This window comes from Caretta caretta, chromosome 2 (assembly GCF_965140235.1).
Source record: "Caretta caretta isolate rCarCar2 chromosome 2, rCarCar1.hap1, whole genome shotgun sequence".
In the NCBI taxonomy this organism is placed as follows: Eukaryota; Metazoa; Chordata; order Testudines; family Cheloniidae; genus Caretta; species Caretta caretta.
The window spans coordinates 135,127,455-135,148,517 of record NC_134207.1 but is presented as its reverse complement, the minus strand read 5'-3'; the positions used below and the strand labels follow the sequence as shown (position 1 = coordinate 135,148,517).

Below are 21,063 nucleotides of genomic sequence, written 5' to 3'. Positions count from 1 at the left end.
CAAGGGATAGGATCTAGTTGTGCTTCCCCAGGAGAAGACCAGGGACCAGACTGAGACTTGGAGTCACATTCTGATCCCTGGTTTCTCCCTTACTCCAAGGACAAAGTGATCTGTGCTAGCCCTATAGCTAGGGCAGATTATTTTCCCCATCTACGCTAATTTGGCTGTGTTGAAGGCAGAGCCAAGACTCCTCTCAGTACTCACCCATAGCCATCTGCTCCAAAGCCAATTACACAGGATGGGGAGTAACAGCCTCATGGAAACTCATGTCCCTGTGTGTCTACTGGTGATACAGGGAGCCCATATGCCCAGATCCCCAAAGATATTTAGGTTGCTAAATTCCATTGATTTCAAAATACCTTTGAGGAGCTGGGCCTTTATGACCCCTTACTCTTCTGTGTGGCTGTGTAGTCAGGGTCATGCTTTTGCCTATTATTTATTTAGTTCTGCTAGTGCCCACTGTGATGTTGCACTCCATATGCTTTATGGAAATATGCTTATGAATATGACATAACTGGAATATGCTTTATGCTAAATACCCCTTGTATGGTGTCATTAGAAAGCTTGTAATCTACTAAGTGTGTTCATCCTGTTTGTTTGCATATATTATTTCTCTATCTGGAGTTAAGAGAATAAGATATAAACTTGTATCACTGATGTAAACATATTAAAGTGGAGGACATTAAAGGTGCTCCAGAAACAATTAGTTGTCAGTGGCCTTAGTTACTCGAAAGCCTTCCCGTGTACATGTGGGCCAGCCCATGAGGAATGGAGACGAGGGGTCTTACAGTGACATGTGACCATGTTACCTGATAATGAAATCCTTCTTAAATCTGGTACTTTTCCATTTAGAAGGAAGGGTGGGAACCCAGAGAGACAAAAGATTCCCGCCTTGTGCCAAAGCTGTAAAAGGGGGTGGAGTAGGAAAAAAGAGGCTGCCTGTCATGGGAGAACCCCTGCTTACCATCTAAGATATCTGCTGGAACTAACAAGGACTGTATCAGGGGAAAGGATTGGGCCCAGACTAGGAAGGAGTCTAGTCTGTGAAAGAAGCTTATTGGAACATCTCTGAGGGTGAGATATTACCTGTAATCTGTTTCTTAACTCAGACTTGTGTGTTTTTGCTTTATTTTGCTTGGTGACTGACTTTGTTCTGTCTATTATTACTTGAAACCACTTAAATCCTACTTTTTATACTTAATAAAATCACTTTTGTTTATTAATAAACCCAGAGTAAGTGATTAATACCTGGGGGAGCAAACATCTGTGCATATCTCTCTATCAGAGAGCGGACAATTTATGAATTTACAATGTATAAACTTTATACAGAGTAAACTGGATTTATTTGGGGTTTGCATCCCACTGGGAACTGGGTGTCTGGGTGCTGGAGAGGTAACCTGCTGAGCTGTTTTTGGTTAAAGTCTGCAGCTTTGGGGGCGTGACCCAGACCCTGAGTCTGTGTTGCAGCAGGCTAGAGTGTCTGGCTCAACAAGACAGGTTCTGGAGTCCCAAGCTGGCAGGGAAAACAGGCTCAGAGGTAATTTCAGCACATCAGATGACAGTCCCAAGGGGATCCCTGGGACCGAACCCATCACACCCACAATGAACCAAGTGCTGTATATGCATAAATGAATCCCCCGCCACAAAGAGCTCTAGGAAGACAGCAGAGACAAAGGAGGAAAGTTGGGAAGAGGGGACCAAAACAACAAAGTGGTCAGGTGGTGACTGGAGACATTTGTATCTGTATTATGGGAGAATTGCAGACTCAGCCTCTCTGTAACCCAAAAAGAAAAGGAGTACTTGTGGCACCTTAGAGACTAACCAATTTATTTGAGCATGAGCTTTCGTGAGCTACAGCTCACTTCATCAGATGTTTACAGTTTCCACGGTAAACATCTGATGAAGTGAGCTGTAGCTCACGAAAGCTCATGCTCAAATAAATTGGTTAGTCTCTAAGGTGCCACAAGTACTCCTTTTCTTTTTGAGAATACAGACTAACACGGCTGTTCCTCTGATATCTGTAACCCAAGAATCTCTTAATGCCAACTGGCCAGGGATTATCGAGGGATTAAAGAAATCACCTGAGTCTGGTGTGTTCATTCTAGTTCACCAAATAATGTCATGTTAGGTCTTAAATAAAAGTCTGTGTCATGCTGGTCATTGATAGCAGTGTGAAATGTATGTAAGGCCACTATTTAAAGAGTTATGTGTATATATATATACTAAAATATGTTCTTAGAATCTGTGTCTGGAAGGTTGGTCACCAGCAATGGTGAAAAACACGTTTCCTATCAGACAAAGAGATGTTTATCCACCTGTTTGTTTGAATAAATTGAGTATTGTCTCATTCACAGTGGGTCTCCTATCACCAGTCTGAATTGAATGCAAATGAAGGATTGTGGGAACTTCAGAAAAAACTTACAGGAAGAGAAAAACAGCAGGGGTGAAAATGGAGAGAGCCGTATCTTGAGATGTACCCCAAAGGTTTCCTTGACTATATCTGGGTGGGAGGGGGAGAAGAGAGGACAATGGGCATTCCCCACCTAGGAGGTAAATGGATAGCAGATTTGCTTCATGAAAGTGCAATCTCAGCCATGCTTGGTTGAAAATGATGAGATCTTTGTATGAGATAAGCTTCTTCAGCAGGAGGATAACTCGTTAGTTAAGTTTTGTCTCTAGAAAGCATGTTATGATTTTGTTTTATATAAAACCTATTTGTTTCTAATATTCTCACTCACTTTGACTTGAATCTCTGTTCTTTGATGATAAACTTATTCTTCTTTTCACTATAAATATATCTAAATGCTGTGTGTTCAGCGGGGCTGAGTTGTGAGGTATAACTAGTAAGCTGCATTCAGGAGCAGCAGACCTGGTAGTTCTGTCAGTGTTCAGCAGATAAGGGGCTGGACACTACAGGGAATGCTCAGAGCACTTGGGGGTTGCTGTGTGCCTATCACTACATGTACAGAGAAAGCGAGGCCTGCGGAGGCCTAGAAGGTAGTGTTTGTGTTGCCAGAGGCTGGTGGTTTCAGGGAGCTGATCCACAGTAGACACAGACAAGGCTGCTTCAAGCTAAGGGCAAGTGGTGGTGAGGTGCCTCACAACCCTGGGTACCCTTAGGGAGCGTCACACTCTCCTGGTATAATGCTGAAACACAGTATAAACACATGTGTATTACCAGTTCTGGGGACAAGAGCTTTACTGACCTAAAGAGAGTGAAGGAGAAATATGATAAGGGAGGGAAGGGTAGACAATAGGAAGGAAGAGTGAAGGCGAAGGCAAAGGAATCTCTTAAGCTTTTATTTATGAAACACTTTACCTTTCTGCAGATGTAGAGCCATTCTGTGTTATGTAGTTCTTCCCCCTTCTTTCATTTCAATTTAGAAAGTTAAATTAAAAATATTAATTATTGTGTAATAGCTGTTGGAGGGTACTTCTTGTTAACTCAGGAATACCTGTATACTGGGCTAACAAATTTCTTTGCTTTTAACTTTCAAATTGTTAATATAAACAGCTCAGCTTTAGGCTTTGGAATTCATTTTGTGCAGAATACCATTATTATCTAATATAGACAAAGCACCTTCCATTTATAACTCTTTTAACCTCATTTTAAAGCTGGTAAAGTGAGGCACAGGCAATGACTTAATTGAGATTATAGACCAAGTAGGGCTGGTTGAAAATTTGGATAGTATTGTCACAAACTGCCATGATGGTGACACTTTGTCGTCCAAATCTGAAACTTGGGAAAATGTTGACCTGCTCTAACAGTGAGTCAGCATATAGGACAGGAGAACCCTAGACTCCTGAGCCTAAGCTCTTGCTGTCCCCAGCTGATGCCAGCTCCTCTGTGTGTAGCTCTCTGAAGAAGTAGAGAAGGGCTCACAATTAGCAATTTTTTACTGGCGTTGGGTGAACAGTCCAGTGACATTGAAACTTGATCTCTACAGAATGTTGTTATTCATGCTTTCTGTTCACACAGAATGCTCCTTGAATGGGCTTTGCATCAGGCCTGAAAGACAATGAGAAACCTCCAGCGACTTCAGTGGATTTTGGATTAGGCCATAATTTCTTAGTCCTGTATCCATAGTTTCATTGCCAGCATCTCTCTCTTAAACCAACTAAATGGAAACCTTTGCTGCCATTTTTCAAAATCAAGCTTGGATGGTCTTGGCAATCAATTGACCTTGCCTGAGGGACCTAGTGGTGCTGGCAGCTTGTGCCTGCCATGAAGGCTGTTACCCGTCTCTCCCTATAAATCCATCTGTGTCACTGGGCAAGCAAGCATCTGCCTTTGCGATGCACAGGCATGCAGGTCAGCAAGTTCTAATCGCTCAAGCAGTAGATACTTAGTGGTCTCTTCACTGTAGCTGAGTGCATCATCTGTTTCTCTATTTCCACAGACACCACTGGCCTCTATCTCATTTCCTTTCTGAAGTTTTGCAGTATAGCTACAGGATAGTCATTTCTATTGTGTATATAATACAAACACATCTAATACTGAAAACAGCCTTGATCCTGCCATATATTTTAGGCATTTCCCATATGTTCGTTCATTTGTGGCATCCACACAAGTCACCTAATATAGGCAAAAGGTATAACAATTAGATCCTCACTCAGTCAGAGATAGACAGCTGGTAATACACATCTTCAGGATTCTTTAAAGCTTAAGTTCTTTCTCCCTCCATGGTCACTAAACTTAGCACATAAACAGAGATGAAAATAAACATCTCAAACAAAATGGGGTAACATTTCAAAGCAGGGCTCAGGAGCCAGACAGCATGTCTCCCTATAACACAGACGAGAGTCCTGTGGCTAAATCCTTGGTGCACCACTGTGGGAATGTATCCTACTTCATGGGAGATAGCAAATTAACTTGTATGCAACCACACCTTAATGACCAATGTCCCTGTTGAAACTCAAGTCTCCCAGTTTGAAGGTCAATAGAAGACAGCTATCTTCCGTGACCATTGTGCTATATACTCTTCAGAATCTTCTGCCAACATTTTCATTTAACAGAAGTGTCTCATAACTGTTGACTGTTAATTTGCCAAATGAGAATTCCATTACCACATGGGAGCAATCTATATTACAGAATAATGTATTTTCTTGACACGGTTTAATGGTTATAGCTGAGGACTGACAGTCAGCATTGTCTGCTTTGCCAGCTTCTATGTGACTTTGGGTGAGTCACGTATGCCCAAATTTTAAAATCTCTCCTTCAGTTTTATATGCCTTCCTTTTTGGGTGGCTAGCTTAATTTGATTCCTAGGGTTCAATTCCCAGCTGTGCCATGCTCATGCTTTAATCCATGGCCACCTGGGGTTTGAACAAGACCCTGATGCAAGATAGACGAGCCACAGAGCTGTTCTAATTTATGCTGGTTAGACCTTTTCTTTAGGGACCATTCCACTGGCCAGAGATCAGCAAAACACATCATACTCCAGTTGCAGCCCTACTGGCCTTTTTCATCCCATCTTCCCTGTCCTCAAGCCACCTCCAAAGCACCCTGAGTCAAGGGGTGGTGTAGGGAGAGGGTGATGTAAAGTGGCCATATTAGGGGAACAGTTAGCTGACCCTTTAGGGCAGTTTTAATAGTGCAAAATGACCATTCAGAGAACTGAGGTTCAGGGCTCTAGGGCTTGGTTCTTCAGTGCCTTGTACCTTATTTAGTCACTCACATCTGTTCAAAATGCAGTCAAATCAGAATTTTCTACTCCCTTCAGTGGTAGTATTTTACATTAGTTTTACACTCAGTCTACACAAGTGGAAATGACCATCCGAGATGCAAATGGAGAGAATCACGTTCCTGGGGATCTTATTCCCAAATCCTTTCTGCATAGTACCTCTGGGGTGAAATCATGGCCCTATTGAGGTCAATGGGAGTTTTGCTTGTGGTGTCAATGGAGCCAGGATTTCACCCTAGATATCTAAAGGCAGACACTGCAAAATGGAGGCACACAAATTAGAGGTCACTTTTTCAAAAACTGATCTCAGTAGCATGTAAATTATACTTGGTAGCTTTTATTATTAATACAGAACAGGTCATGCTGTCCACAAGGTAGCTATACAGGAAGGTCTTGATCCAACTCTCTTTGAAGTCTACATGTGCAAAATCTACATAAAGAAAACAACATCAGTTTTAACAGGATTTTGGATTATGGTTCAAATCTCATTGATATTACATTGAGAGTACAGGTGTTCCAGTTGGGGACTTTACTTTCTAGATAGGCAGGATGGTCCAGTGGTTCAGGCCCTAACCTAGGACTTAAAGAACAAGGATTTAAGTCCCTTCTCTACCACAGGTTTCCTATGTGACTTTGGACAAGTCATTTAGGCTTACATCTTCAAAGGTATTTACTCTCCTATCTTTGATTGAAATAAATTGAATCTAGGATCCTAAATATCTTTGAGCCTCTAGGCCTGAGTCTGCCTGCCTCAGTTCTCCATGTGTAAAAAGGGGATAATAGAACTTCCCTAGTTTACAGAGGTGGTATAAGGATAAATACATTAGAGATTGTGAGGTGTTCAGATCATAGGGGCCATATAAATACTTAAAGTAGATAGTAGATTTCATCCAATAAATCAATATGGAGCTGTGCCACGGAAATTCTTGGGACTGTTGCCACTGACTTTAGTGGATGCAGGATCAGGTCATGTATAATGTGGGGTTAGGATTATGATCAACATCAGGACATGATCATTCTTTAACTCTTGGCTGGAAGGAACTTTGTTGACAAAATGCCAAAGGCTGAAGCCCTTATTCAGTTCTTCCTCAGGCAAAGGGTCCAATAAAGACAAAACTAAGTGAAAATGGAACCAGGACTTCAGGAACTAGCCTAAATATTGGCAGTGGAGAAGCTGCCCACCATAAGAGCCAATTAACTGACAGGTGTTCAAAATGCGTGGACATATCGTTGTCTTTTTTCCAAATATGCAGAAGGAAGTTCTCTTGCTGTTCAGAAATGAAGAATAATGTGATCTTCTCTAAATATGCTAAATAAATATACTGCAACTTTTATGAATTTTGCAAGTCCAAAAGGATTTGGTTAGTCATTTTTTTCCTGTTGCTGTTTGTTTTACCATGTACTATGGACTAAATAACTACATAGAAGCATAATATATTCAGAAATACCACAGCATCTTGGGATCTAGATGTCAGCCACCACAATGTTCAAGGGTGTTTTGGATCCACATTTTTTGTTCATACCACTCACTCCATTATTTGGATCAGAATTTGGCTTTGTATTCAGAAGTGTTCCGATATGGAAGTTTGGTTCGGGCCCATCATCCAATTAGGTGTTCTGGATTGTTTCTGCATGTGATGAATTGCAGTCATTTTTGTATACCTGAACATAACCCAACCTATGCAGTTTTAGGATTTGTATTTATCCTCCACACTACTCCACAATAAGCTTTTGAAAATAAAAAGAAAACCAGACCCAAAATATATTGATCCTTAAAAAATGTGTAAGCATGCGTACACACCTGGGGCATAAAAAATCTAGTCCCCTGAATACAGATTGCACTTTCAAATATAACAACATTGCTAGTAAATTGTAATAATTACCCTACCATTATGAATAGGGGCTCTGTTTTCCAGGGTTTATTCATTTCATTTCAGGGGAGCTTATTTTTTAGCAATTTTTGAGTTTTATGTAGAGGTCCAAAAATCAGAGTTTTTCAGGGCTTTATCTTTGTATATACTATAATGAGTAATCTCTTGGTAATATTTCCCAGTGTGCTCTAACGTAGTACTGTTTCAAACCACACTACGTTAAAAGACACTAGGGAACCTTTAGTGTACACCAACAGGGTCTACATAGATCAATTAATGCACAACACATTAATGCCCTTTAGAAATCACACCCCCAGCATTTCTGCAGTGTGTAGACTATCCCTTAGATACAACTAACTATTTCTTGTGTTTATTGGTAGGGCCCTACCAAATTCACAACCATGAAAAACGTAACACGGACCATGAAATCTGGTCTCCCCCATGAAATCTGTATAGTATCAGATAAAAGCACAGAAAAGACCAGATTTCATGGGGGAGACCAGCATTTCTCAAATTGGGGGCCCTGACCGAAAAGGGAGTTGCAGAGGACGGGATCATGGTTTTGCCACCCTTACTTCTGCGCCGCTTTCAGAGCTGGGCGGCCAGAGAGTGGCGGCTGTTGGCCAGCTCTGAAGGCAGTGCCCCGCCAGCAGCAGTCCAGAAAGAAGGATGGCAATATCATGGCAGCTCTGCCTTCAGAGCTTGGATCCTGGCCAGCAGCCGCCTCTCCCCAGCTGCCCAGTTCTGAAGGCAGCACGTCTGCCAGCAGCAGTGCACAAGTAAGGGTCGTGGTATCGCAACCCCCCCTACAATAACATTGTTACCCCCCCCATTCCTTTTTGGGTCAGGACCCCTAAAATTACAAAACTGTGAATTTTAAGATTTAAATAGCTGAAATCATGAAATTTATGATTTTAAAAATCCTATGACTGTGAAATTGACCAAAATGGACAGTGCATTTGGTAGGCTCCTATTTATTGGATAAACACTGATTTAATTACTTTTTTTTTTGTTTTGGGGTGTTTTATTGGTTTTTATTGGTTAAAACCAAAAATCAGAATTCCAGAGTATGAATCATTGTGCTGGTTTCCTCCCTAGGTGGATGTATGGTATATCCTTGTTTTCCCCCTTGGGTACTGAATTCTACAAAAATCAGATCTTTTGAATCACTTAGGCCTACAAACACTGCCCTTGCTTAACTCTATGCGTGTGAACAGGTACGTTGATTTCAGCAGGACTGCTAATGTGCATGAAGTAAAGCATGAGCATCAGTGTTTGCAAATTCAGGGCCTTGATGCTATATAGGGACTATGAAAGGCCCATAGTACAGTGGAACAAATGTGGTTCCACTGGGCTATGGATAGGGTTACCAGGTGTCCAATTTTTGACCGGAAAGTCAGTTGAAAAGGGAACCTGTCAGTGTCCAGTCAAACATACTGACCTGACACCAGAAGTCTGGTTACCGAGGGTGGAGAGAGGCACTGGGTCATCAAACCATGCCAGCCCCTGCTCAGCTGGGGCCAACTCCTATCTGCATCTCATGGGCAGGCAGACAGCAGGCTTCACATCAGGCTGCATCTCCCATCCCAGCCCTGGAGCAGAGGGATCCCAGCTGGAGGGAGGGGAAAAGGAGGTGGAAAGGATCCAGCGAGGAGGAAGGCCGGGGAGAGGAGCAAGTGACGGGGGAAGGGGGAGGAGTGAGTGGGTGCGGGGCCTAAAGGGAAGAGGTGGGGCAGAGGGTGGGGCCTGGGGGAAGAGGTGGAGCAGGGGAGGTCCAGTTTTCAGAAAGTAGAAAGTAGGCAACCCTAGATATGGACCTGAATCTAGAGAGGCCACATCACTGAACATGGCAGTCTCCTGAATGGCACAAAGCCAATCACTCTGGAAGAGCAGTCCACGGGAGCACAGAAGGAGGGGTGGGGAAGAAAGGGGATGGGGCCCAGGCCCAGGCACTGTGGGTACACACTGGGGCATGGTCGTTTGCTCCACAAACTGTGGATCTATTGGCCTACAAAGATATGTAGAGGGGCAGTAGCAGCAGCTTATGGGTGTTCTTCCTGTCCACACTATGCAGTAGTAACCACAGGGTGTCCACTACAGCAGACTGGGGCTGAGGGTTGCCTTCTTCAGCCCCAAGTACATGTATGACCTAAGTGGCTCACACATTCAGGTTGTGTGCTCTTTTTCAGAATTTGGGCTTTAGCCGTATTGGAACAAGGATACTTGTATATGTAAACATTCTGCTTCCAGGAATGGAGCAGGCAAATAGGGCCAGTCCCTGCAGACTTTTCTGATGTTATATTAATAAAAATCACATACTCCTTCCTCTGGCCTGTCAATCAGTCATCGAGTGTTTGTGTAATAAAGTGGAGAGATTTATGATGGAATTACTTAGATGTCAGATACCACTCATGGGTGTGATATAAGAACCTAAATAGAATGGAATTTTGTGTATATATATATATATTGGAATAGTGCCCAAAATGTGCTTAGCACTTACAAACATATAGAAAGGCAAAGGCCATATCTTCAAAGGTATTAAAGCTCTTAACTTCCATTGAAGCTTGGAGCCTAAATATCCTTGAGGATCTGGGCCAAAGAACTTTTCACAGGAATTTGCAGGCAACACTCTTATAAAATCACATTGTGCTATGAGCTGTGTTGCTGTTATGCTAAGGCTGAGCCCCACTGCTTTACGAACAAGCCCCAGTAATGACTAAAAAATACAAAATGTGTCAGATACAAAGCTTTCAAAAATACCTCCCCCATACTTTAAGCTTTGTGGGCCCCCACTCATCAGTGTCCTGAATGTGGGGTAATTAGGTATACTTGTGCAAAGTAGGTGTACATGGAATCAGATTAGAATAGGGTTTTACTCCCAGTCCAATTTTGCACTGGTGTAAATGACTGCATGAAGTGCAGGTCAACAGTGAATTGGACTTTTAATGCATTTTAAAATCCTCTTCATAAAATGGAGTGGCAGACTACTAGCAGTGGTGCATTGACCTTTGAAATCCCAACAGCAGTGCAGTGTTGATCATCATATGGAAAAGGAAAAATGGTCATCATTACTTAAGGAAATCTCAGCATGAGTGAAAATGGTACGAGAATTGACTACCTTTCCTTCGGTGAAGCAAGAAGTAAAGGCTTCTGCCTGAAGCATATGATGAACTGAAAGCACCCCCTTGTGGCCAATTCGTGGAAATGCCTTTGCAAGTTGCTCAGAATGAAGGATCTTCCAGATGCCAGGCCGCTGAGGCAGATGGTGCCGTCGGAATTGACAGATGCACAGTTTTGGCTTGGAACGGTGATGGGCTGCTTCTTTTTTAGTTTTTATTTCTGATCACCCATAATCTAATCGGAAGGGGAACGATTTTTTTCTCTTGCCACGCTACCCTCTTTCCAACATCTGGAAGAACGGCCACTGGACATTCGTTCATCTCTTTGTTTTTGCTGACCTCTGCCAGGCATTTCTGCTCTTTCCCCACAGAGTGAAACTGAGGAGTAAAAGGGAAGAAACCTTCACCGTTTGCAAGCCCCTGCCACTGATTGCCAGTACTGATCAAAGACATGAGGAGACATTCACTAAAGAGGAGAGGAAAGAAAAATATTACTGGAGAGGCAGGAAATAGGCATACGGGGGTGTGGAGGAGACCTCAGGGGACTTCAGTGTGGATGAAGATGGGTGATAAGGGGTCTCATGAGGAACTGGCATGTGCTGCAATTCAAGGGGGGTGAGAGCAGAGGAAGGGCTCTGCCTGGAAGCGTTTACAGCCTAAGTATAAAATCAGAAACATAAAGTGGCTACGGTGAGAAGGGGGAGCACAAGGTAACAAGGAGTTGGGTTTGTTCTCCAAAGGAGGAGCTGAAGATATAAAGGGGATGATGAATCCTGGAGGGAAGAGTTGAGGGGTTTGGAGTAAGTATGGGACTGCTGGACTGGGGTAGTGACCAGGGCGTATAGGTTGGGGGAATGGGAGTGGGAAAGGACTGGCAAAGAGGATTGGGGGATTCCATTGTGGCTGGGCTGGTGGGGGTTGGCTGGGGAGGACAGCTGCAAATTGGGTAGGGTGTTTTGTAGAGGGAGGGGCCTTGGGCAGCGGGGCAAATAGTGGACTGATGGGAAAGGATTTAGGAAAGGCCAGTGAGCTGCTGTATGAGAGATGGGCAGCAGAGTCAGAGCTCCCTTTCCTATTACAGGGCCTGCTATCCACCCTCACCCGGACATCTGTACCTCCTAGCACTGCTGTTCGTCTGTTTCAGGTAAGCTTGCTCATCAGTGGTTCCTCAGCATGCAAGCTCCAGGAGGCGTGTGCTGCAGACTAAGGCTGCACTCTCTCCCAATTATGGTTAGGCAACAGCTGTATTTTCTTGGCATCTTCTTAAAGCTCCCAGGGGGCATTAAGCTGCCACCAGTGGCTTTTCAATGTAACTGAAAACAAACCATGTAGCCTAAGGCTTCCCTAGCACTTCTCCTGCTGACCCCTGCCTGTCCCTCCACACTTCCATTACTTGCAAGTTGAGTGTATGTGTGTGTAAACTACAGCACCTTTGCAGATTAGGCTGTAGCAAAGAAAGCGAGTGGGGGCTATGAGCAAAGCAATCCATGCTGTCCCAGCTGTGCTGACTGTCAGAAGTTAGACTGTAGCAGGGTTACGGAAGGGAGAGTGGCCTGCAAGCGTGGGTTTGTGTTTGGTTTGGCCAGGTGTCCTCAATTTGCATATCGTTCTTTAAAGAAGATGGAGTGCTAATTGACAAAGCAAGTGCCTGGCATGCTCTCAGTTATGCCCTCTAGCTAATTAGCTGAGAAAAGTAGCTTTCCCAGGTGTAATAAAGGAAAACAAGTAAAAAACTATCCTGCAAAACCAGTAAAGAGGCAATTATTGGCTCTGCCAGGCCTCTCCTTGGTTTGTCATGCTCCCCCCGCCCCCCCCCCCCCCCGCAGTATACTCAGCACACGTTAGTCTTTAATTTTCCAGGTGTGTTAGCTTCCATTTCCCTCGCTCTCCCTGCCCATTTCCCCCAAGGTTATTCAATTGTGATTATTCAACCTATGAGATACCATCTTGCCCTCCAACCCGTCATTGTGTCTGCTTCTATTATGAATAGGGCCCTATTCAGAGCTGGACTCTGAAGGCAGCACAGCCACAGAGCTTCCTGTAGCTGGGGGAGGTACCCAGAGGTGGGTATGATCTCCCTGCATGAAGAGCAGCCATGCAGGGGAAGTGGAAGTCCCATCCCTCCCCAGCCAGGAAGACGAGCGGCTGGAACCTGGTGAACGGTAGGAACCCCCAGCTGGAGTGCCTCCAGCTCTGCCCCACCAATAGGTAGATTTCATGGGAGAGGTCTGATTTCATGGTCTGTGACATGTTTTTCACAGCCATCCGTGAATTTGGTAGGGCTCTAATTTTGAAGTACAGGAGGGAGGAACAAATCCCTAAAGTTCTTTAGTCTTTGTCCCCCCCACTCCCTTTGTGCGGTGGGTGTACTGCTGTAAGACTATACTAGATTCCCTACGACCGTGTTACATTATGTCACTCTCTGCATTATCTGATTGTCTGAGTGCATCACACAAAATGAGCACTGTTCTTTGTCAGCAACTCTTGAGAGACCTGATAAACTCACTACACTCAACACATTGCTTTCATAGTATTTATCCAAAGAGGGTCAAGTGAGGTATCTAATAAAAGCTTATGTCAGACTGATCCTCATAATTATTGTGAGATGTATGCACAGATGATACATAAGGAGTAATATGTAGGTACTGATGATAGGTTTAGAAACTGTCCCCCAAGCAGAGCTGACAAACAGGTTTCTTTCAGGCAGGAGATAAGATGTATATCTCTGTCTGGTTGTAAGTCAATACAATGGAAGCTTCCCTCCAACAGGGAAGAGTTCACCAAAGAACAAACAACAGGAAAGCATTTCAAAGGTTTACTGAACTATAATTGGGAGACAAGTAAGACAAAGGGGAAACCCTTTGAAGGGTGTGGGGTGTTCCGTTCATGGAAGTTTGGATCCTAACTTTGACTGGAAATCAACAGCTTTGTCAAGGACTGAATCCTTGGCAGAAAATCTCCTTTATTAATTAGGAAACATAATCCTTGTTAAGTGTAGGGCTAGGATTGCATTATAAGTTTTGTTTTATATTTGTAACCATTTCTGTTTCCACTTATTATCTTTACTCGCTGTCTCTTAAAACTTAAACCTTTGATAATAAACTTATGAGTATTCCACTATAAATATATTTCAGTGCTGTAATGTTATAAAAGACCTGACACTGAGTTGTGCCAGACATGTACTGTACACAGTCTCTCTGGGGACAGTTTACCTGGTAATTTCCGTGTGTGTGTGTGTGATGGGCTGGATACTATAGCGGGACACTTTCAGAGGGGTTCAAGGAATGGGGTGCACTTATTGTTAACCTGCAAGGCAAAGTAAGGGCTGGCGGAGTTCTGTGGAGATTGTTTGGATGGCTGACAGACTGCTAGTATCAGGGAGCTAAGTGCAAGCAAGTCCCCCTTTTGCTGAGACAGGGGTAACAAGGTGTCTCACAATTTGGGGAACTCCAAGATAGCATCTCTCCCACTCCTTGTGGGATTCTGAATTCAGATTGAAGAAAAGAACATCACTGACCTTCTGTGAGCCTAAATAGAGCTTCCAAACTCGAAGCTCAGGGCACCCTCTAGAGGTCGCAGCTGATAAACTTACAAATGTTTAACGATAGTGGGTTGATTAAAAATTAAAAGCCAGTGTTGGATGATTTACATAATAAACCCAATAAAACTTGATTACATGAGTTGTACTGGGAGAACCAGTAGCACAATAGGGGGGAGGGATAGCTCAGTGGCTTGAGCATTGGCCTGCTAAACCCAGAGTTGTGAGCTCAATCCTTGAGGAGGCCATTTAGGGATCTGGGGCAAACATTGGGGACTGGTCCTGCTTTGAGCAGGGGGGTGGACTAGATGACCTCCTGAGGTCCCTTCCAACTCTGATATTCTATGAATAGGGAGCCATATAACAGGCAGTTCCTTTGAAAAGGGAGGTTTGGACAATCACAATTTTACTGTATTAAATCATATGCCTTGCAACTATAGTGATATCCTGAAGTGAACACTTAAACATGTTCTGTGAATAGAGCAACCTTGCAGTAAGAAGCAAGGGATTTAAGAGAAATTGACATCCATTTTCAGTTTAAGCTCCTCTGAGAATGTCATTCTTATTTGGGGTATGCACTGTAGTTGTAGCCCTGTCAGTCCCAGGATATTAGAGACAAGGTTGGGGAGGTAATATATTTTTATTGGACCAACTTCTGTTGAACTCCATGTGGCTTGAAAGCTTGTCTCTCTCACCGACAGAAGTTGGTTCAATAAAAGATATTACCTCATTCTTATTTGGAGTATTCATGGTTTCTGCTCTCTTCTGGAGCACTCTGATATTGAACACTCCCTCCTATGTGTTCCTAGTTCCTATGATACATACTGCCTTTTTCTTTTAAAAGAAAATGGCATGTGTAGATAATAGTGCACATTGACATTTATGAAGTCCTCAGGAAACACAACCATTTGTTAAAATTCTGAAGTTCATAAAGAGTGTATTCTTATGAACTGTAGTATCTCTTCAAGCCTGGAAAAAATATCGCGCTTACTTTGTCAGTGTGCTCTAAGACTGTAACAGTCACTACTGCTATGTAAGGCATCTGTCTTCTCTTTAAATGGTATGATTTTGTAAATAATGAATGCTATTGAATTATACTTGTTGGCCAGCATATCATGTTTCACAATGCACCTGTTGTTTATTCATGAGAATTTTTTGCAAGCATATGAGAACCTGAAACCAAAATTGATTAAGGACTGGCTGCTCACTGGATTTAATTATCCCAGGTGAAAAGTAAAGAACATCACTTTGTGAAACATAGGCCAAATGCATGTTTTGTAACTCCTTGAATAACCTAGATTCTCTTCTGAGTTAGGTAACTTGTTTGTTTTAATTGAACAATGCCTGCCTTAAGCATACAATTTATGAATCTAGCGATGGATGTAGGTTTCACATGGTGCAGAGGTGAAAGGGACGGCATGATGACTCTTCTCAGGGGAGGTTGGATCACAACAAAACCATGTTTCTCCCGTCCTTTTTTTAAAAAAGGTAACTTCTCTGTTGTCACTGCCATTAGTCATTTCCTCTTTATGTGCTCTTTTAACCAGCTTGCTCAGTAAAATACACTGGGGAGAAGGAGAGAGAGAAATAAAGATTTGAATACTAACAACTCTGGAGAAATTGCTTCTATGTAATATACCAGTTAAAGCATATTACCCCCCAAATGGCATCCATCTGACTTGGAAAATGGATCCCCTTGCCAATAACTCACAACACAAGTTTGACACCATATCAAGTAAGAGAGTTTAAATTTGATACCTTTTATGACTGATGAGAAATTTTCTTAAAGAACTTTTTCCTTAAATCCCTCTCTAAAGACCCAGGGCTTGCAGAGGAAATTACACAAATTGTAACGTAAGAATCTGGAGTTCTAGTTCAAAATTCAGTATTTTGCTTTTTCTCCATATTTATAGTATCTCAGGCTATTTATTAATAACTGTAAGGTCATCACCCTGCTGATGTTGAGAGGTCCATGAATTTGACATGACTCTGGCCAGTTTAACACATTTTAGGGTAGGGTGACCAGATAGCAAGTGTGAAAAATCAGGATGGTGGTGGAGGGTAATAAGCGCTTATATAAGACGAAGCCCCGAATATTGGGACTGTCCCTATAAAATCAGGACATCTGCTCACCCTATTTTAGAGTAAAATCACTCCTCTTTGGCTAAACAGACTGCACAGGTTTGTTAATGCATTTGCCTATGATACACGAAAGAGATTTCGGTGTGTAGGGCCATTGTGTGAGTGTGTGAGAGAGATACAGTACTTACAATGTAAATATCAGTTACATACATATCTGCACTAGAACCCCTATAATAAGTTACTTCATTTCAGACTTCCATTTTCTCCTCTGTTCAGTATGCCTTTAGGAGGAATAGTTTGAAGTACTATGCATATTTACCTCATAACTCCATTTTCCTTTGGTGTATACATGGTCAAATCCTGTTAACCCTAAAAATCATGAGTAGATTCAGGGTCATATACGTGAATGTGCAGGCATGTAAGAACTAGTGGTGCTCTGATTTGGTGAAGGCAGGAGTCCCACCTACCAACCTTCAAATCAGTCTGTTCAGAAGTTATGTACTCCTGTGGACATGGTATTTATCCTACTGAAAAATAACTTGGAGAAACACACACACACACACACACACACACACACACGTGTAATGTCTGTGAGCCTGATTCTCCTCTGCCTTGCTTCTTGCATAATCATTTATGCCTGTGCAAAGCCAATGTAAATTGCTACCACCATTCTGAGTGGACTACTCTGATTTGGCACTCTGCACAAGTATAACTGATGAGACAAAATGGAGGGCAAAGGGGAATTGAACCCTATGTTTTTGCCCATATATATAGATGAGTGTAAATGATGTGCAAGGATTGTAGCAAGGCACTGCAATTCTTCCTCAGTTTCCCCACTTTACTTTTTCTGATCTCCATGTGAATAAGCATATCTGATCAAACATCTCTTATGAAACCCTGACGGCCAAATCTCTTTCAGAAGAGGCTGTTTGAGTATTTTTCGTTCTGTAATTTTCTCACTAAAACTAAGGAGTTCACTTTTGTTTCCCTGTCCATCTAATACACACTCCCTCCCCACACTACTTCAACATCAGATTTCTGCACACGGCATGTCCAAAACAGGTGCAGCAGCAGGGTAACTGATGCAAGCTTGTTTAATGTCACTCTTGCCTGGTGTGCTTCCAGAATCTCAGCAGGGCAATAATGGTGAAACTGATCAGGCTTAAGTCAGTCGCACTCTGGTTCAGGTGCCACAGGTGAACACACAGGTGTGTGAGCACTAGCAACAGTGGCCCTATACACCCGAAAGTGGACACCTCAAAATGTTTGAGAGTGGAGAAAAGCAACATTGGGCCCTTGCAATTGGGCACCAAATTCAACCATGCTGTCTCACTCTCTTTCTTGACAAATTCTGCTGGGCATTAGGAGAATATTAGTCTGCTTTGTCAACATAACCGTTCCTGCAGTGTCATTGTACCTAACTCCAACCTAACTTATATTGGAACTGCTGCTTTAACTTGGTGGAAAATCCCTTCTCATTTTGAAACATGATCCTAAATTTCAGCTCTTGTTACCAATTAACCAGCCTCCCTTAACCAAACAGACTGGTTTCAAGGCTCTGCAGTGAATGGAAATGAATGCAGAAAGGTGTCAAAAAGCCATTTTACATTACAGTATTTTGCCATTTCACCCTACCTAAATTGCAAATGATTGCTTGGTGGAAGACTGTGTGTGTGTGTGTGTGTGTGTGTGTGTGTGTGTGTGTGTGTGTGTGTGAGAGAGAGAGTATACTGCAATGCCTTCATACTGTCTGAAAAAGGTTTAAAGGTTAGTAAGAAATCTCCTTAACTGTACACATTGGAAGCTGTCAGAAGACATTTTTACAAGTACTAAATTGTTCTTGGTTTACAGGCTTAAAGATATTAAGGGTGGCATTAGTTAAACACTGATTTATGGTAAGACTTTGAATATAGAGGTTTGTTAAGCTAATAAAACCATTTAATCACTGTATAGGAAGAAGGCAGCATTTTTTATCTTGATAAGAACAGCTACTAGGAAACCACAAGCCCTATTCTTGTGAATTTGCAGCTCTTAATCCCGATGCAGGCTCTCTCTCTAGTTTCTATGGTAACTTGTGGATCTATATTCCAATCACGCCTTCTCTGGGGCTTGCTGTCCCCGACATGAAAGCGAGCCAGCAACACAGTACGTGTGGATTTCTTGACGCTTTCCATTTTTGGAAATGTTCGGGAATGGCATCAACTATTGCATACTGAAAGAGGCAGATTAGCTAGCCTGAAAGGACAAATTTGAAAGCGGAAATTTGCATGTCGCACACAGATCGTTGTATTTGAATTTCTACAAAAACCCTGGCTCGTCGTTACTCCTGAAATATAGACAATATGTTATGCATAATACTCAAGTGCTAGCTATCACGTTAGCTTTGGCTTGTGCTCACTAATTCTCCCAGTCTAGTGTATTTATGTAATTCTTTGTATTACAAATTCGATGCATCCGATGAAGTGAGCTATAGCTCACGAAAGCTTACGCTCAAATAAATTGGTTAGTCACCAGTACTCCTTTTCTTTTTGTATTACAAAGTATTCATATCAGGAAAATGGGAACTGCATTAGTTTGCTAGCTAGGCGCTCCTCTATAAACAGCGTGGTCTATTGATTTGTGTACGAGGTGTTTGGCGGGGGGCTGTATATACATATAAGTAGAATCCTCTTCCAGACATCTTCCATTCAACTTGACAGTAAACTTATCAGACGTTCCTAATAGCCACAACGTGTACCTCGTGGTTCCCAGAAACAATTCATTTTACTACGTTATAAAACAAGTCCCGCTGTATTAGAGTTCACTAGAAGTAGGTCTCCTTGCATATAAAATCCTATCCCTGCAGCAAACCCGCTAGTTTAGTCTGGTGTACTCAGATATTTATTCTTTTTGCCTTCAAGTCAGTGGAAGAAAATATTTTGGTTTGCTCCCTTTCAAAGTTTTGGCATACCTGTCAACTCCACTGCGTGACTATGAAGCAGTCAGTCCCCCAGAGGAGATGCCCCAGCCACGACTTTTAAATTTTGTTCAGTGAAACGGATCCAGATTTACGGTGTCAAGACTCTTCTTCCCTTTCACTAGATCGCAAGATCTACTCATCAACGCTGTAGCTAATCCTATCCCGTTACTTGTATTTACAAACTGTCCTGACCTCTTTTAAGGCGCAGAGGGCGTCAAAGTGCTGCAAATAAAAATATCGGGTAAATAGGGTTGGTTTTTTTTTTCGGTAGCAATTTCACTGATATGTAGACCCTTAATCAAATAAACAGCTGCGTAAACTGTAAATAAAGTTGTTCCCCCCTCCCCAACTCGGGTCCTGGGGAAACCCGAAGTTCCCAGAAGGCGTGTGGCCTTCGTTTTCGTGGGGGGCTAGGGGGTATGATCCGAGGGCAGGATCGCCCTACGGTCGCTGCAAGCTCTGAACATGACCGGAACTGTGGCGAGGGGTCAGACCTTACAGAAACTTGCGGTCTCCGGGCTAGCTCGTCAACTGCGGGAGCGATGGAGTAAAATCCTCTCCGTTCTCTTGAGAAACGAGTGGGCTTTAAAGGCCAGACCTGGTCCTTAGCTTGTTAATGGAATACACGACTGGTTAGAGCTCTCCCCATTTCCCCGGGATGCCCCCTCACACCGGGCTTCTTTACTCTCCTCCAGAAAAGGTGACACTCGAGGCAGGCAGCCCAGCTTGCAACTGAACGGACCCATCGCGGCTCCCAACATCACCATGCAACCTCCCGCGAAGGTTTGCCGAGCTGCGCCTAACTTTAGGAGTCCGCTGATCGGCGTGTGCCCCTGCGAGCTGCTGGCCGGTCTGCCGCACAAGCGCAGGGTGGAAGGCTCTTTTGTTGATGTCTCCAAGATGTAAATCCTGTGTTGGAAGTGGCGTGGGAGCTGCTGCTGCTGGAAAGGAACAGCTTCGCTTCCTCGCAAAGGGCACCTGCCTCCCACCTTTTCTCTCTCTCTCTCTCTCTCTCGGGAGACGGGCTGTTAGAGATGTCTTTGGGCAGGAGGAATGGTTCCTCGGATCCGAACAACCCACCGCCGGGATCCTTTCTGGGATCCTATAATTTTACACGAAAAAGAGGGTTATGCACCTTCCCAACAAATCCTCCTCTAGCGTGCAAGCCTATATTTAAAACCTTGGGTCAGTGCGCCCCCTACGCGTGAGCGTGGGCAAGCACCTCGCCTGCCTACGAGCTTCTTAAATAAATAAATAAATGAGAGTGCGTGTGGCTTTTGAACTGCCCACAGACTGTCACAGAGAGAGAGGGGGGTGGGGTGGGGTGGGGGAGAGAGAGAGAGAAATGCAGAGGCAGCAGCAGTAGCAGCGGCGGCGGCATTGCTCCAACAAGCACTAGTCACTCCAGTCCCAGCAAGCGAGCAGGGGAGAGCCACACACCAACTCAGCCCAAGCCAAGCGGCGCTAGGCTACCTAGGACTCTCCCTGTGACACCAGAGCACACAAACACACACAAGGGGAGAGAGGAAAATATAAAAAAGGTAAGAAGCAGCGTCTCACTTATGCCATTTCCGTGGACGACACCACGAGCTTTGCATTTGATTCTTTTCTGTCTAGATCTGTCTCAAATGTGGGGAAAGGAGTTATTTTTTTAAACCGCTCCAGTGGAGAAAGAATAGCAGATTGGGAGGTGCTTTAACACCCATCTCTTATCAGGCACGCCGTGAAGGGTTCTATTCCTCGAAAAGGAGAGAACGTATGAATTCATGTGAGGCTCAAAAATGGATTAAAATCCAGTCCTTACTTTGAA

The 21,063-nt window shown here is 43.4% G+C and overlaps 1 protein-coding gene and 2 long non-coding RNA genes across 5 annotated transcripts in view; 1 reads left to right on the top strand and 2 right to left on the bottom strand.

Moving 5' to 3' along the window:
* Positions 1-6,001: 6,001 nt before the first annotated feature.
* On the bottom strand, positions 6,002-12,448 carry LOC142071102 (uncharacterized). The gene is made up of 2 exons (XR_012667078.1): positions 10,674-12,448; positions 6,002-6,114 (listed from the first exon to the last, which is right to left on the bottom strand). It is a non-coding gene; the product is annotated as an uncharacterized LOC142071102 (long non-coding RNA).
* Positions 12,449-13,474: 1,026 nt separating this feature from the next.
* LOC142071101 (uncharacterized) lies at positions 13,475-20,531 on the bottom strand. 2 transcript variants are annotated; one of them, XR_012667076.1, is made up of 3 exons: positions 19,748-20,531; positions 19,245-19,475; positions 13,475-15,777 (listed from the first exon to the last, which is right to left on the bottom strand). It is a non-coding gene; the product is annotated as an uncharacterized LOC142071101 (long non-coding RNA). The 2 variants fall into 2 exon arrangements; XR_012667077.1 differs by having other exon boundaries at positions 19,753-20,531.
* Positions 20,532-20,598: 67 nt separating this feature from the next.
* Positions 20,599-21,063, top strand: part of BASP1 (brain abundant membrane attached signal protein 1) — a 72,050-nt gene continuing 71,585 nt past the window's right edge. The window contains exon 1 of one of the 2 annotated variants that reach the window (XM_075125431.1): positions 20,599-20,794. The gene's annotated coding sequence lies outside the window, so the exon portion shown is untranslated. The remainder of the gene's footprint in view (positions 20,795-21,063) is intronic. The other variant, XM_075125432.1, reaches the window with a different exon arrangement.